The sequence below is a fragment of the Crinia signifera genome, chromosome 3, assembly GCF_055691185.1.
Source record: "Crinia signifera chromosome 3, ASM5569118v1, whole genome shotgun sequence".
Taxonomy (NCBI): domain Eukaryota; kingdom Metazoa; phylum Chordata; class Amphibia; order Anura; family Myobatrachidae; genus Crinia; species Crinia signifera.
Window position 1 is genome coordinate 338,484,748 of NC_139219.1, and position 12,509 is coordinate 338,497,256.

Sequence of the window (12,509 nt, forward strand, 5' to 3'; positions counted from 1 at the left end):
GGTATCTACAAGTGAAATGAAAGGATAAAACATTTGGAGAATGCGAGCATCGATCTCGCTACCTCTCGCATGCTAAGCGAACGCTCTACCATCTGAGCTAAATCCCCATTGATGAATGACAACTTCAAAAAAATGGCATTGGGAGATGATTTACTAACATATTATAAGGTGTCTCTCTTTTAAAATGGTGTGAGTAGTTGGCATAATTAGCTAAGTCTGACTAAATATTTTTATATGTTGCATGACAAAAAACTATTTGTAACTGTGAAGGGTATATACAAATAAAATGAAAGATTAAAACATTTAGACTTTGAAGGGTATCTACAAATGAAATGAAAGGATAAAACATTTGGAGAATGCGAGCATCGATCTCGCTACCTCTCGCATGCTAAACGCTCTACCATCTGAGCTAATTCTCCATTGATGAAAGACTAGTTCAAAAAATGGCATTGGGAGATCATTTCCTAACATATTATAAGGTGTCTCTCTTTTAAAATGGTGTGAGTAGTTGTCATAATTAGCTAAGTCTGATTAAATATTTTTATATGTTGCATGACAAAAAACTATTTGTAACTGTGAAGGGTATATACAAATAAAATGAAAGATTAAAACGTTTGGACTGTGAAGGGTATCTACAAATGAAATGAAAGGCTAAATCATTTGGAGAATGCGAGCATCGATCTCGCTACCTCTCGCATGCTAAGCGAGCGCTCTACCATCTGAGCTAATTCCCCATTTATGAATAACAACTTCAAAAAAATGGCATTGGGAGATGATTTACTAACATATTATAAGGTGTCTCTCTTTTAAAATGGTGTGAGTAGTTGTCATAATTAGCTAAGTCTGATTAAATATTTTTATATGTTGCATGACAAAAAACTATTTGTAACTGTGAAGGGTATATACAAATAAAATGTAAGATTAAAACATTTGGACTTTGAAGGGTATCTACAAATGAAATGAAAGGATAAAACATTTGGAGAATGCGAGCATCGATCTCGCTACCTCTCGCATGCTAAGCGAGCACTCTACCATCTGAGCTAATTCCCCATTGATGAATGACTACTTCAAAAAAATGGCATTGGGAGATGATTTACTAACATATTATGAGGTGTCTCTCCTTTAAAATGGTGTGAGTAGTTGGCATAATTAGCTAAGTCTGACTAAATATTTTTATATGTTGCATAACAAAAAACTATTTGTAACTGTGAATACAAATAAAATGAAAGATTAAAACATTTGGACTTTGAAGGGTATCTACAAATGAAATGAAAGGATAAAACAGTTGGAGAATGCGAGCATCGATCTTGCTACCTCTCGCATGCTAAGCGAGCGCTCTACCGTCTGAGCTAATTCCCCATTGATGAATGATAACTTCAAAAAAATGGCATTGGGAGATGATTTACTAACATATTATAAGGTGTCTCTCTTTTAAAATGGTGTGAGTAGTTGGCATAATTAGCTAAGTCTGACTAAATATTTTTATATGTTGCATGACAAAAAACTATTTGTAACTGTGAATACAAATAAAATGAAAGATTAAAACATTTGGACTTTGAAGGGTATCTACAAATGAAATGAAAGGATAAAACATTTGGAGATTGAGAGCATCGATCTCGCTACCTCTCGCATGCTAAGCGAGCGCTCTACCATCTGAGCTAATTCCCCATTGATGAATGATAACTTCAAAAAAATGGCATTGGGAGATGATTTACTAACATATTATAAGGTGTCTCTCTTTTAAAATGGTGTGAGTAGTTGGCATAATTAGCTAAGTCTGACTAAATATTTTTATATGCTGCATGACAAAAAACTATTTGTAACTGTGAAGGGTATATACAAATAAAGTGAAAGATTAAAACATTTGGACTTTGAAGGGTATCTACAAATGAAATGAAAGGATAAAACAGTTGGAGAATGCGAGCATCGATCTTGCTACCTCTCACATGCTAAGCGAGCGCTCTACCGTCTGAGCTAATTCCCCATTGATGAATGATAACTTCAAAAAAATGGCATTGGGAGATGATTTACTAACATATTATAAGGTGTCTCTCTTTTAAAATGGTGTGAGTAGTTGGCATAATTAGCTAAGTCTGACTGGATATTTTTATATGTTGCATGACAAAAAACTATTTGTAACTGTGAAGGGTATATACAAATAAAATGATAGATTAAAACATTTGGACTGTGAAGGGTATCTACAAATGAAATGAAAGGATAAAACATTTGGAGAATGCGAGCATCGATCTCGCTACCACTCGCATGCTAAGCGAGCGCTCTACCATCTGAGCTAATTCCCCATTGATGAATGACTTCTTTAAAAAAATGGCATTGGGAGATGATTTACTAACATATTATAAGGTGTATCTCCTTTAAAATGGTGTGAGTAGTTGGCATAATTAGCTAAGTCTGACTGAATATTTTTATATGTTGCATGACAAAAAACTATTTGTAACTGTGAAGGGTATATACAAATAAAATGAAAGATTAAAACATTTGGACTTTGAAGGGTATCTACAAATGAAATGAAAGGATAAAACAGTTGGAGAATGCGAGCATCGATCTTGCTACCTCTCACATGCTAAGCGAGCGCTCTACCGTCTGAGCTAATTCCCCATTGATGAATGATAACTTCAAAAAAATGGCATTGGGAGATGATTTACTAACATATTATAAGGTGTCTCTCTTTTAAAATGGTGTGAGTAGTTGGCATAATTAGCTAAGTCTGACTGGATATTTTTATATGTTGCATGACAAAAAACTATTTGTAACTGTGAAGGGTATATACAAATAAAATGATAGATTAAAACATTTGGACTGTGAAGGGTATCTACAAATGAAATGAAAGGATAAAACATTTGGAGAATGCGAGCATCGATCTCGCTACCACTCGCATGCTAAGCGAGCGCTCTACCATCTGAGCTAATTCCCCATTGATGAATGACTTCTTTAAAAAAATGGCATTGGGAGATGATTTACTAACATATTATAAGGTGTATCTCCTTTAAAATGGTGTGAGTAGTTGGCATAATTAGCTAAGTCTGACTGAATATTTTTATATGTTGCATGACAAAAAACTATTTGTAACTGTGAAGGGTATATACAAATAAAATGAAAGATTAAAACATTTGGACTTTGAAGGGTATCTACAAATGAAATGAAAGGATAAAACAGTTGGAGAATGCGAGCATCGATCTTGCTACCTCTCGCATGCTAAGCGAGCGCTCTACCGTCTGAGCTAATTCCCCATTGATGAATGACTTCTTTAAAAAAATGGCATTGGGAGATGATTTACTAACATATTATAAGGTGTATCTCCTTTAAAATGGTGTGAGTAGTTGGCATAATTAGCTAAGTCTGACTGAATATTTTTATATGTTGCATGACAAAAAACTATTTGTAACTGTGAAGGGTATATACAAATAAAATGAAAGATTAAAACATTTGGACTTTGAAGGGTATCTACAAATGAAATGAAAGGATAAAACAGTTGGAGAATGCGAGCATCGATCTTGCTACCTCTCGCATGCTAAGCGAGCGCTCTACCGTCTGAGCTAATTCCCCATTGATGAATGACAACTTCAAAAAAAATGGCATTGGGAGATGATTTACTAACATATTATAAGGTGTCTCTCTTTTAAAATGGTGTGAGTAGTTGTCATAATTAGCTAAGTCTGACTAAATATTTTTATATGTTGCATGACAAAAAACTATTTGTAACTGTGAAGGGTATATACAAATAAAATGATAGATTAAAACATTTGGACTGTGAAGGGTATCTACAAATGAAATGAAAGGATAAAACATTTGGAGAATGCGAGCATCGATCTCGCTACCTCTCGCATGCTAAGCGAGCGCTCTACCATCTGAGCTAATTCCCCATTGATGAATGACTTCTTTAAAAAAAATGGCATTGGGAGATGATTTACTAACATATTATAAGGTGTCTCTCTTTTAAAATGGTGTGAGTACTAGTCATAATTAGCTAAGTCTGACTAAATATTTTTATATGTTGCATGACAAAAAATTATTTGTAACTGTGAAGGTTTATACAAATAAAATGAAAGATTAAAAGATTTGGACTGTGAAGGGTATCTACAAATGAAATGAAAGGCTAAATCATTTGCAGAATGCGAGCATCGATCTCGCTACCTCTCGCATGCTAAGCGAGCGCTCTACCATCTGAGCTAATTCCCCATTGATGAATGACAAGTTCAAAAAAAAGGCATTGGGAGATCATTTACTAACATATTATAAGGTGTCTCTCTTTTAAAATGGTGTGAGTAGTTGTCATAATTAGCTAAGTCTGACTAAATATTTTTATATGTTGCATGACAAAAAACTATTTGTAACTGTGAAGGGTATATACAAATAAAATTAAAGATTAAAACATTTGGACTTTGAAGGGTATCTACAAATGAAATGAAAGGATAAAACATTTGGAGAATGCGAGCATCGATCTTGCTACCTCTCGCATGCTAAGCGAGCGCTCTACCATCTGAGCTAATTCCCCATTGATGAATGACTTCTTTAAAAAAATGGCATTGGGAGATGATTTACTAACATATTATAAGGTGTATCTCCTTTAAAATGGTGTGAGTAGTTGGCATAATTAGCTAAGTCTGACTGAATATTTTTATATGTTGCATGACAAAAAACTATTTGTAACTGTGAAGGGTATATACAAATAAAATGAAAGATTAAAACATTTGGACTTTGAAGGGTATCTACAAATGAAATGAAAGGATAAAACATTTGGAGAATGCGAGCAACGATCTTGCTACCTCTCGCATGCTAAGCGAGCGCTCTACCATCTGAGCTAATTCCCCATTGATAAATGACTACTTCAAAAAAATGGCATTGGGAGATGATTTACTAACATATTATAAGGTGTCTCTCTTTTAAAATGGTGGGAGTACTAGTCATAATTAGCTAAGTCTGACTAAATATTTTTATATGTTGCATGACAAAAAATTATTTGTAACTGTGAAGGGTATATACAAATAAAATGAAAGATTAAAAGATTTGGACTGTGAAGGGTATCTACAAATGAAATGAAAGGCTAAATCATTTGGAGAATGCGAGCATCGATCTCGCTACCTCTTGCATGCTAAGCGAGCGCTCTACCATCTGAGCTAATTCCCCATTGATGAATGACAAGTTCAAAAAAAAGGCATTGGGAGATCATTTACTAACATATTATAAGGTGTCTCTTTTAAAATGGTGTGAGTAGTTGTCATAATTGGCTAAGTCTGACTAAATATTTTTATATGTTGCATGACAAAAAACTATTTGTAACTGTGAAGGGTATATACAAATAAAATGAAAGATTAAAACATTTGGACTTTGAAGGGTATCTACAAATGAAATGAAAGGATAAAACATTTGGAGAATGCGAGCATCGATCTCGCTACCTCTCGCATGCTAAGTGAGCGCTCTACCATCTGAGCTAATTCCCCATTGATGAATGACTACTTCAAAAAAAGGCATTGGGAGATCATTTACTAACATATTATAAGGTGTCTCTCCTTTAAAATGGTGTGAGTAGTTGGCATAATTAGCTAAGTCTGACTAACTATTTTTATATGTTGCATGACAAAAAACTATTTGTAACTGTGAATACAAATAAAATGAAAGATTAAAACATTTGGACTTTGAAGGGTATCTACAAATAAAATGAAAGGATAAAACATTTTGAGAATGCGAGCATCGATCTCGCTACCTCTCGCATGCTAAGCGAGCGCTCTACCATCTGAGCTAATTCCCCATTAATGAATGACTACTTCAAAAAAATGGCATTGGGAGATGATTTACTAACATATTATAAGGTGTCTCTCCTTTAAAATGGTTTGAGTAGTTGGCATAATTAGCTAAGTCTGACTAAATATTTTTATATGTTGCATGACAAAAAACTATTTGTAACTGTGAAGGGTATATACAAATAAAATGAAAGATTAAAACATTTGGACTTTGAAGGGTATCTACAAATGAAATGAAAGGATAAAACATTTGGAGAATGCGAGCATCGATCTCGCTACCTCTCGCATGCTAAGCGAGCGCTCTACCATCTGAGCTAATTCCCCATTGATGAATGACTTCTTTAAAAAAATGGCATTGGGAGATGATTTACTAACATATTATAAGGTGTATCTCCTTTAAAATGGTGTGAGTAGTTGGCATAATTAGCTAAGTCTGACTGAATATTTTTATATGTTGCATGACAAAAAACTATTTGTAACTGTGAAGGGTATATACAAATAAAATGAAAGATTAAAACATTTGGACTTTGAAGGGTATCTACAAATGAAATGAAAGGATAAAACATTTGGAGAATGCGAGCAACGATCTTGCTACCTCTCGCATGCTAAGCGAGCGCTCTACCATCTGAGCTAATTCCCCATTGATGAATGACTACTTCAAAAAAATGGCATTGGGAGATGATTTACTAACATATTATAAGGTGTCTCTCTTTTAAAATGGTGTGAGTACTAGTCATAATTAGCTAAGTCTGACTAAATATTTTTATATGTTGCATGACAAAAAATTATTTGTAACTGTGAAGGGTATATACAAATAAAATGAAAGATTAAAAGATTTGGACTGTGAAGGGTATCTACAAATGAAATGAAAGGCTAAATCATTTGGAGAATGCGAGCATCGATCTCGCTACCTCTCGCATGCTAAGCGAGCGCTCTACCATCTGAGCTAATTCCCCATTGATGAATGACAAGTTCAAAAAAAAGGCATTGGGAGATCATTTACTAACATATTATAAGGTGTCTCTTTTAAAATGGTGTGAGTAGTTGTCATAATTAGCTAAGTCTGACTAAATATTTTTATATGTTGCATGACAAAAAACTATTTGTAACTGTGAAGGGTATATACAAATAAAATGAAAGATTAAAACATTTGGACTTTGAAGGGTATCTACAAATGAAATGAAAGGATAAAACATTTGGAGAATGCGAGCATCGATCTCGCTACCTCTCGCATGCTAAGTGAGCGCTCTACCATCTGAGCTAATTCCCCATTGATGAATGACTACTTCAAAAAAAGGCATTGGGAGATCATTTACTAACATATTATAAGGTGTCTCTCCTTTAAAATGGTGTGAGTAGTTGGCATAATTAGCTAAGTCTGACTAACTATTTTTATATGTTGCATGACAAAAAACTATTTGTAACTGTGAATACAAATAAAATGAAAGATTAAAACATTTGGACTTTGAAGGGTATCTACAAATGAAATGAAAGGATAAAACATTTGGAGAATGCGAGCATCGATCTCGCTACCTCTCGCATGCTAAGCGAGCGCTCTACCATCTGAGCTAATTCCCCATTGATGAATGACTACTTCAAAAAAATGGCATTGGGAGATGATTTACTAACATATTATAAGGTGTCTCTCCTTTAAAATGGTTTGAGTAGTTGGCATAATTAGCTAAGTCTGACTAAATATTTTTATATGTTGCATGACAAAAAACTATTTGTAACTGTGAATACAAATAAAATGAAAGATTAAAAGATTTGGACTGTGAAGGGTATCTACAAATGAAATGAAAGGCTAAATCATTTGGAGAATGCGAGCATCGTTCTCACTACCTCTCGCATGCTAAGCGAGCGCTCTACCATCTGAGCTAATTCCCCATTGATGAATGACTACTTCAAAAAAATGGCATTGGGAGATGATTTACTAACATATTATAAGGTGTCTCTCCTTTAAAATGGTTTGAGTAGTTGGCATAATTAGCTAAGTATGACTAAATATTTTTATATGTTGCATGACAAAAAACTATTTGTAACTGTGAATACAAATAAAATGAAAGATTAAAACATTTGGACTGTGTAGGGTATCTACAAATGAAATGAAAGGATAAAACATTTGGAAATTGAGAGCATCAATCTCGCTACCTCTCGCATGCTAAGCGAGCGCTCTACCATCTGAGCTAATTCCCCATTGATGAATAAAAACTTCAAAAAAATGGCATTGGGAGATGATTTACTAACATATTATAAGGTGTCTCTCCTTTAAAATGGTTTGAGTAGTTGGCATAATTAGCTAAGTCTGACTAAATATTTTTATATGTTGCATGACAAAAAACTATTTGTAACTGTGAATACAAATAAAATGAAAGATTAAAAGATTTGGACTGTGAAGGGTATCTACAAATGAAATGAAAGGCTAAATCATTTGGAGAATGCGAGCATCGTTCTCACTACCTCTCGCATGCTAAGCGAGCGCTCTACCATCTGAGCTAATTCCCCATTGATGAATGACTACTTCAAAAAAATGGCATTGGGAGATGATTTACTAACATATTATAAGGTGTCTCTCCTTTAAAATGGTTTGAGTAGTTGGCATAATTAGCTAAGTATGACTAAATATTTTTATATGTTGCATGACAAAAAACTATTTGTAACTGTGAATACAAATAAAATGAAAGATTAAAACATTTGGACTGTGTAGGGTATCTACAAATGAAATGAAAGGATAAAACATTTGGAAATTGAGAGCATCAATCTCGCTACCTCTCGCATGCTAAGCGAGCGCTCTACCATCTGAGCTAATTCCCCATTGATGAATAAAAACTTCAAAAAAATGGCATTGGGAGATGATTTACTAACATATTATAAGGTGTCTCTCTTTTAAAATGGTGTGAGTAGTTGGCATAATTAGCTAAGTCTGACTAAATATTTTTATATGTTGCATGACAAAAAACTATTTGTAACTGTGAAGGGTATATACAAATAAAGTGAAAGATTAAAACATTTGGACTTTGAAGGGTATCTACAAATGAAATGAAAGGATAAAACGTTTGGAGAATGCGAGCATCGATCTCGCTACCTCTCGCATGCTAAACGCTCTACCATCTAAGCTAATTCCCCATTGATGAAAGACTAGTTCAAAAAATGGCATTGGGAGATCATTTTCTAACATATTATAAGGTGTCTCTCTGTTAAAATGGTGTGAGTAGTTGGCATAATTAGCTAAGTCTGACTGAATATTTTTATATGTTGCATGACAAAAAACTATTTGTAACTGTGAATACAAATAAAATGAAAGATTAAAAGATTTGGACTGTGAAGGGTATCTACAAATTAAATGAAAGGCTAAATCATTTGGAGAATGCGAGCATCGATCTCGCTACCTCTCGCATGCTAAGTGAGCGCTCTACCATCTGAGCTAATTCCCCATTGATGAATGACAACTTCAAAAAAAAATGGCATTGGGAGATGATTTACTAACATATTATAAGGTGTCTCTCTTTTAAAATGGTGTGAGTAGTTGTCATAATTAGCTAAGTCTGACTAAATATTTTTATATGTTGCATGACAAAAAACTATTTGTAACTGTGAAGGGTATATACAAATAAAATGATAGATTAAAACATTTGGACTGTGAAGGGTATCTACAAATGAAATGAAAGGATAAAACATTTGGAGAATGCGAGCATCGATCTCGCTACCTCTCGCATGCTAAGCGAGCGCTCTACCATCTGAGCTAATTCCCCATTGATGAATGACTTCTTTAAAAAAATGGCATTGGGAGATGATTTACTAACATATTATAAGGTGTCTCTCTTTTAAAATGGTGTGAGTAGATGTCATAATTAGCTAAGTCTGACTAAATATTTTTATATGTTGCATGACAAAAAACTATTTGTAACTGTGAAGGGTATATACAAATAAAATGATAGATTAAAACATTTGGACTGTGAAGGGTATCTACAAATGAAATGAAAGGATAAAACATTTGGAGAATGCGAGCATCGATCTCGCTACCTCTCGCATGCTAAGCGAGCGCTCTACCATCTGAGCTAATTCCCCATTGATGAATGACTTCTTTAAAAAAATGGCATTGGGAGATGATTTACTAACATATTATAAGGTGTCTCTCTTTTAAAATGGTGTGAGTAGATGTCATAATTAGCTAAGTCTGACTAAATATTTTTATATGTTGCATGACAAAAAAACTATGTGTAACTGTGAAGGGTATATACAAATAAAATGAAAGATTAAAACATTTGGACTGTGAAGGGTATCTACAAATGAAATGAAAGGCTAAATCATTTGGAGAATGCGAGCATCGATCTCGCTACCTCTCGCATGCTAAGCGAGCGCTCTACCATCTGAGCTAATTCCCCATCAATGAATGACAACTTAAAAAAAAATGGCATTGGGAGATGATTTACTAACATATTATAAGGTGTCTCTCTTTTAAAATGGTGTGTGTAGTTGTCATAATTAGCTAAGTCTGACTAAATATTTTTATATGTTGCATGACAAAAAACTATTTGTAACTGTGAAGGGTATATACAAATAAAATGAAAGATTAAAACATTTGGACTTTGAAGGGTATCTACAAATGAAATGAAAGGATAAAACATTTGGAGAATGCGAGCATCGTTCTCGCTACCTCTCGCATGCTAAGCGAGCTCTCTACCATCTGAGCTAATTCCCCATTGATGAATGACTTCTTTAAAAAAATGGCATTGGGAGATGATTTACTAACATATTATAAGGTGTATCTCCTTTAAAATGGTGTGAGTAGTTGGCATAATTAGCTAAGTCTGACTGAATATTTTTATATGTTGCATGACAAAAAACTATTTGTAACTGTGAATACAAATAAAATGAAAGATTAAAAGATTTGGACTGTGAAGGGTATCTACAAATGAAATGAAAGGCTAAATCATTTGGAGAATGCGAGCATCGATCTCGCTACCTCTCGCATGCTAAGTGAGCGCTCTACCGGCTGAGCTAATTCCCCATTGATGAATGACAACTTCAAAAAAAATGGCATTGGGAGATGATTTACTAACATATTATAAGGTGTCTCTCTTTTAAAATGGTGTGAGTAGTTGTCATAATTAGCTAAGTCTGACTAAATATTTTTATATGTTGCATGACAAAAAACTATTTGTAACTGTGAAGGGTATATACAAATAAAATGAAAGATTAAAACATTTGGACTTTGAAGGGTATCTACAAATGAAATGAAAGGATAAAACATTTGGAGAATGCGAGCATCGTTCTCGCTAGCTCTCGCATGCTAAGCGAGCGCTCTACCATCTGAGCTAATTCCCCATTGATGAATGACTTCTTTAAAAAAATGGCATTGGGAGATGATTTACTAACATATTATAAGGTGTATCTCCTTTAAAATGGTGTGAGTAGTTGGCATAATTAGCTAAGTCTGACTGAATATTTTTATATGTTGCATGACAAAAAACTATTTGTAACTGTGAAGGGTATATACAAATAAAAATGAAAGATTAAAACATTTGGACTTTGAAGGGTATCTACAAATGAAATGAAAGGATAAAACATTTGGAGAATGCGAGCAACGATCTTGCTACCTCTCGCATGCTAAGCGAGCGCTCTACCATCTGAGCTAATTCCCCATTGATGAATGACAAGTTCAAATGAAAGGCATTGGGAGATCATTTACTAACATATTATAAGGTGTCTCTCTTTTAAAATGGTGTGAGTAGATGTCATAATTAGCTAAGTCTGACTAAATATTTTTATATGTTGCATGACAAAAAAACTATGTGTAACTGTGAAGGGTATATACAAATAAAATGAAAGATTAAAACATTTGGACTGTGAAGGGTATCTACAAATGAAATGAAAGGCTAAATCATTTGGAGAATGCGAGCATCGATCTCGCTACCTCTCGCATGCTAAGCGAGCGCTCTACCATCTGAGCTAATTCCCCATCGATGAATGACAACTTAAAAAAAAAAATGGCATTGGGAGATGATTTACTAACATATTATAAGGTGTCTCTCTTTTAAAATGGTGTGAGTAGTTGTCATAATTAGCTAAGTCTGACTAAATATTTTTATATGTTGCATGACAAAAAACTATTTGTAACTGTGAAGGGTATATACAAATAAAATGAAAGATTAAAACATTTGGACTTTGAAGGGTATCTACAAATGAAATGAAAGGATAAAACATTTGGAGAATGCGAGCATCGTTCTCGCTACCTCTCGCATGCTAAGCGAGCTCTCTACCATCTGAGCTAATTCCCCATTGATGAATGACTTCTTTAAAAAAATGGCATTGGGAGATGATTTACTAACATATTATAAGGTGTATCTCCTTTAAAATGGTGTGAGTAGTTGGCATAATTAGCTAAGTCTGACTGAATATTTTTATATGTTGCATGACAAAAAACTATTTATAACTGTGAATACAAATAATATGAAAGATTAAAAGATTTGGACTGTGAAGGGTATCTACAAATGAAATGAAAGGCTAAATCATTTGGAGAATGCGAGCATCGATCTCGCTACCTCTCGCATGCTAAGTGAGCGCTCTACCGGCTGAGCTAATTCCCCATTGATGAATGACAACTTCAAAAAAAATGGCATTGGGAGATGATTTACTAACATATTATAAGGTGTCTCTCTTTTAAAATGGTGTGAGTAGTTGTCATAATTAGCTAAGTCTGACTAAATATTTTTATATGTTGCATGACAAAAAACTATTTGTAACTGT

At 34.0% G+C, this 12,509-nt stretch overlaps 12 non-coding genes across 12 annotated transcripts; all 12 read right to left on the reverse strand.

Moving 5' to 3' along the window:
* Window positions 1-661: 661 nt before the first annotated feature.
* On the reverse strand, window positions 662-734 carry TRNAA-AGC (transfer RNA alanine (anticodon AGC)). Its single transcript has one exon. It is a non-coding gene; the product is annotated as a tRNA-Ala (tRNA).
* A 243-nt stretch (window positions 735-977) lies between these two features.
* TRNAA-AGC (transfer RNA alanine (anticodon AGC)) lies at window positions 978-1,050 on the reverse strand. Its single transcript has one exon. It is a non-coding gene; the product is annotated as a tRNA-Ala (tRNA).
* Window positions 1,051-2,227: 1,177 nt separating this feature from the next.
* On the reverse strand, window positions 2,228-2,300 carry TRNAA-AGC (transfer RNA alanine (anticodon AGC)). Its single transcript has one exon. It is a non-coding gene; the product is annotated as a tRNA-Ala (tRNA).
* A 559-nt stretch (window positions 2,301-2,859) lies between these two features.
* TRNAA-AGC (transfer RNA alanine (anticodon AGC)) lies at window positions 2,860-2,932 on the reverse strand. The gene has a single exon. It is a non-coding gene; the product is annotated as a tRNA-Ala (tRNA).
* Window positions 2,933-3,808: 876 nt separating this feature from the next.
* Window positions 3,809-3,881, reverse strand: TRNAA-AGC (transfer RNA alanine (anticodon AGC)). The gene has a single exon. It is a non-coding gene; the product is annotated as a tRNA-Ala (tRNA).
* A 2,129-nt stretch (window positions 3,882-6,010) lies between these two features.
* Window positions 6,011-6,083, reverse strand: TRNAA-AGC (transfer RNA alanine (anticodon AGC)). The gene has a single exon. It is a non-coding gene; the product is annotated as a tRNA-Ala (tRNA).
* A 559-nt stretch (window positions 6,084-6,642) lies between these two features.
* TRNAA-AGC (transfer RNA alanine (anticodon AGC)) lies at window positions 6,643-6,715 on the reverse strand. Its single transcript has one exon. It is a non-coding gene; the product is annotated as a tRNA-Ala (tRNA).
* Window positions 6,716-7,264: 549 nt separating this feature from the next.
* On the reverse strand, window positions 7,265-7,337 carry TRNAA-AGC (transfer RNA alanine (anticodon AGC)). Its single transcript has one exon. It is a non-coding gene; the product is annotated as a tRNA-Ala (tRNA).
* Window positions 7,338-9,438: 2,101 nt separating this feature from the next.
* On the reverse strand, window positions 9,439-9,511 carry TRNAA-AGC (transfer RNA alanine (anticodon AGC)). The gene has a single exon. It is a non-coding gene; the product is annotated as a tRNA-Ala (tRNA).
* Window positions 9,512-9,754: 243 nt separating this feature from the next.
* TRNAA-AGC (transfer RNA alanine (anticodon AGC)) lies at window positions 9,755-9,827 on the reverse strand. The gene has a single exon. It is a non-coding gene; the product is annotated as a tRNA-Ala (tRNA).
* Window positions 9,828-10,071: 244 nt separating this feature from the next.
* Window positions 10,072-10,144, reverse strand: TRNAA-AGC (transfer RNA alanine (anticodon AGC)). The gene has a single exon. It is a non-coding gene; the product is annotated as a tRNA-Ala (tRNA).
* A 1,504-nt stretch (window positions 10,145-11,648) lies between these two features.
* Window positions 11,649-11,721, reverse strand: TRNAA-AGC (transfer RNA alanine (anticodon AGC)). The gene has a single exon. It is a non-coding gene; the product is annotated as a tRNA-Ala (tRNA).
* Between the last annotated feature and the right edge of the window lie 788 nt (window positions 11,722-12,509).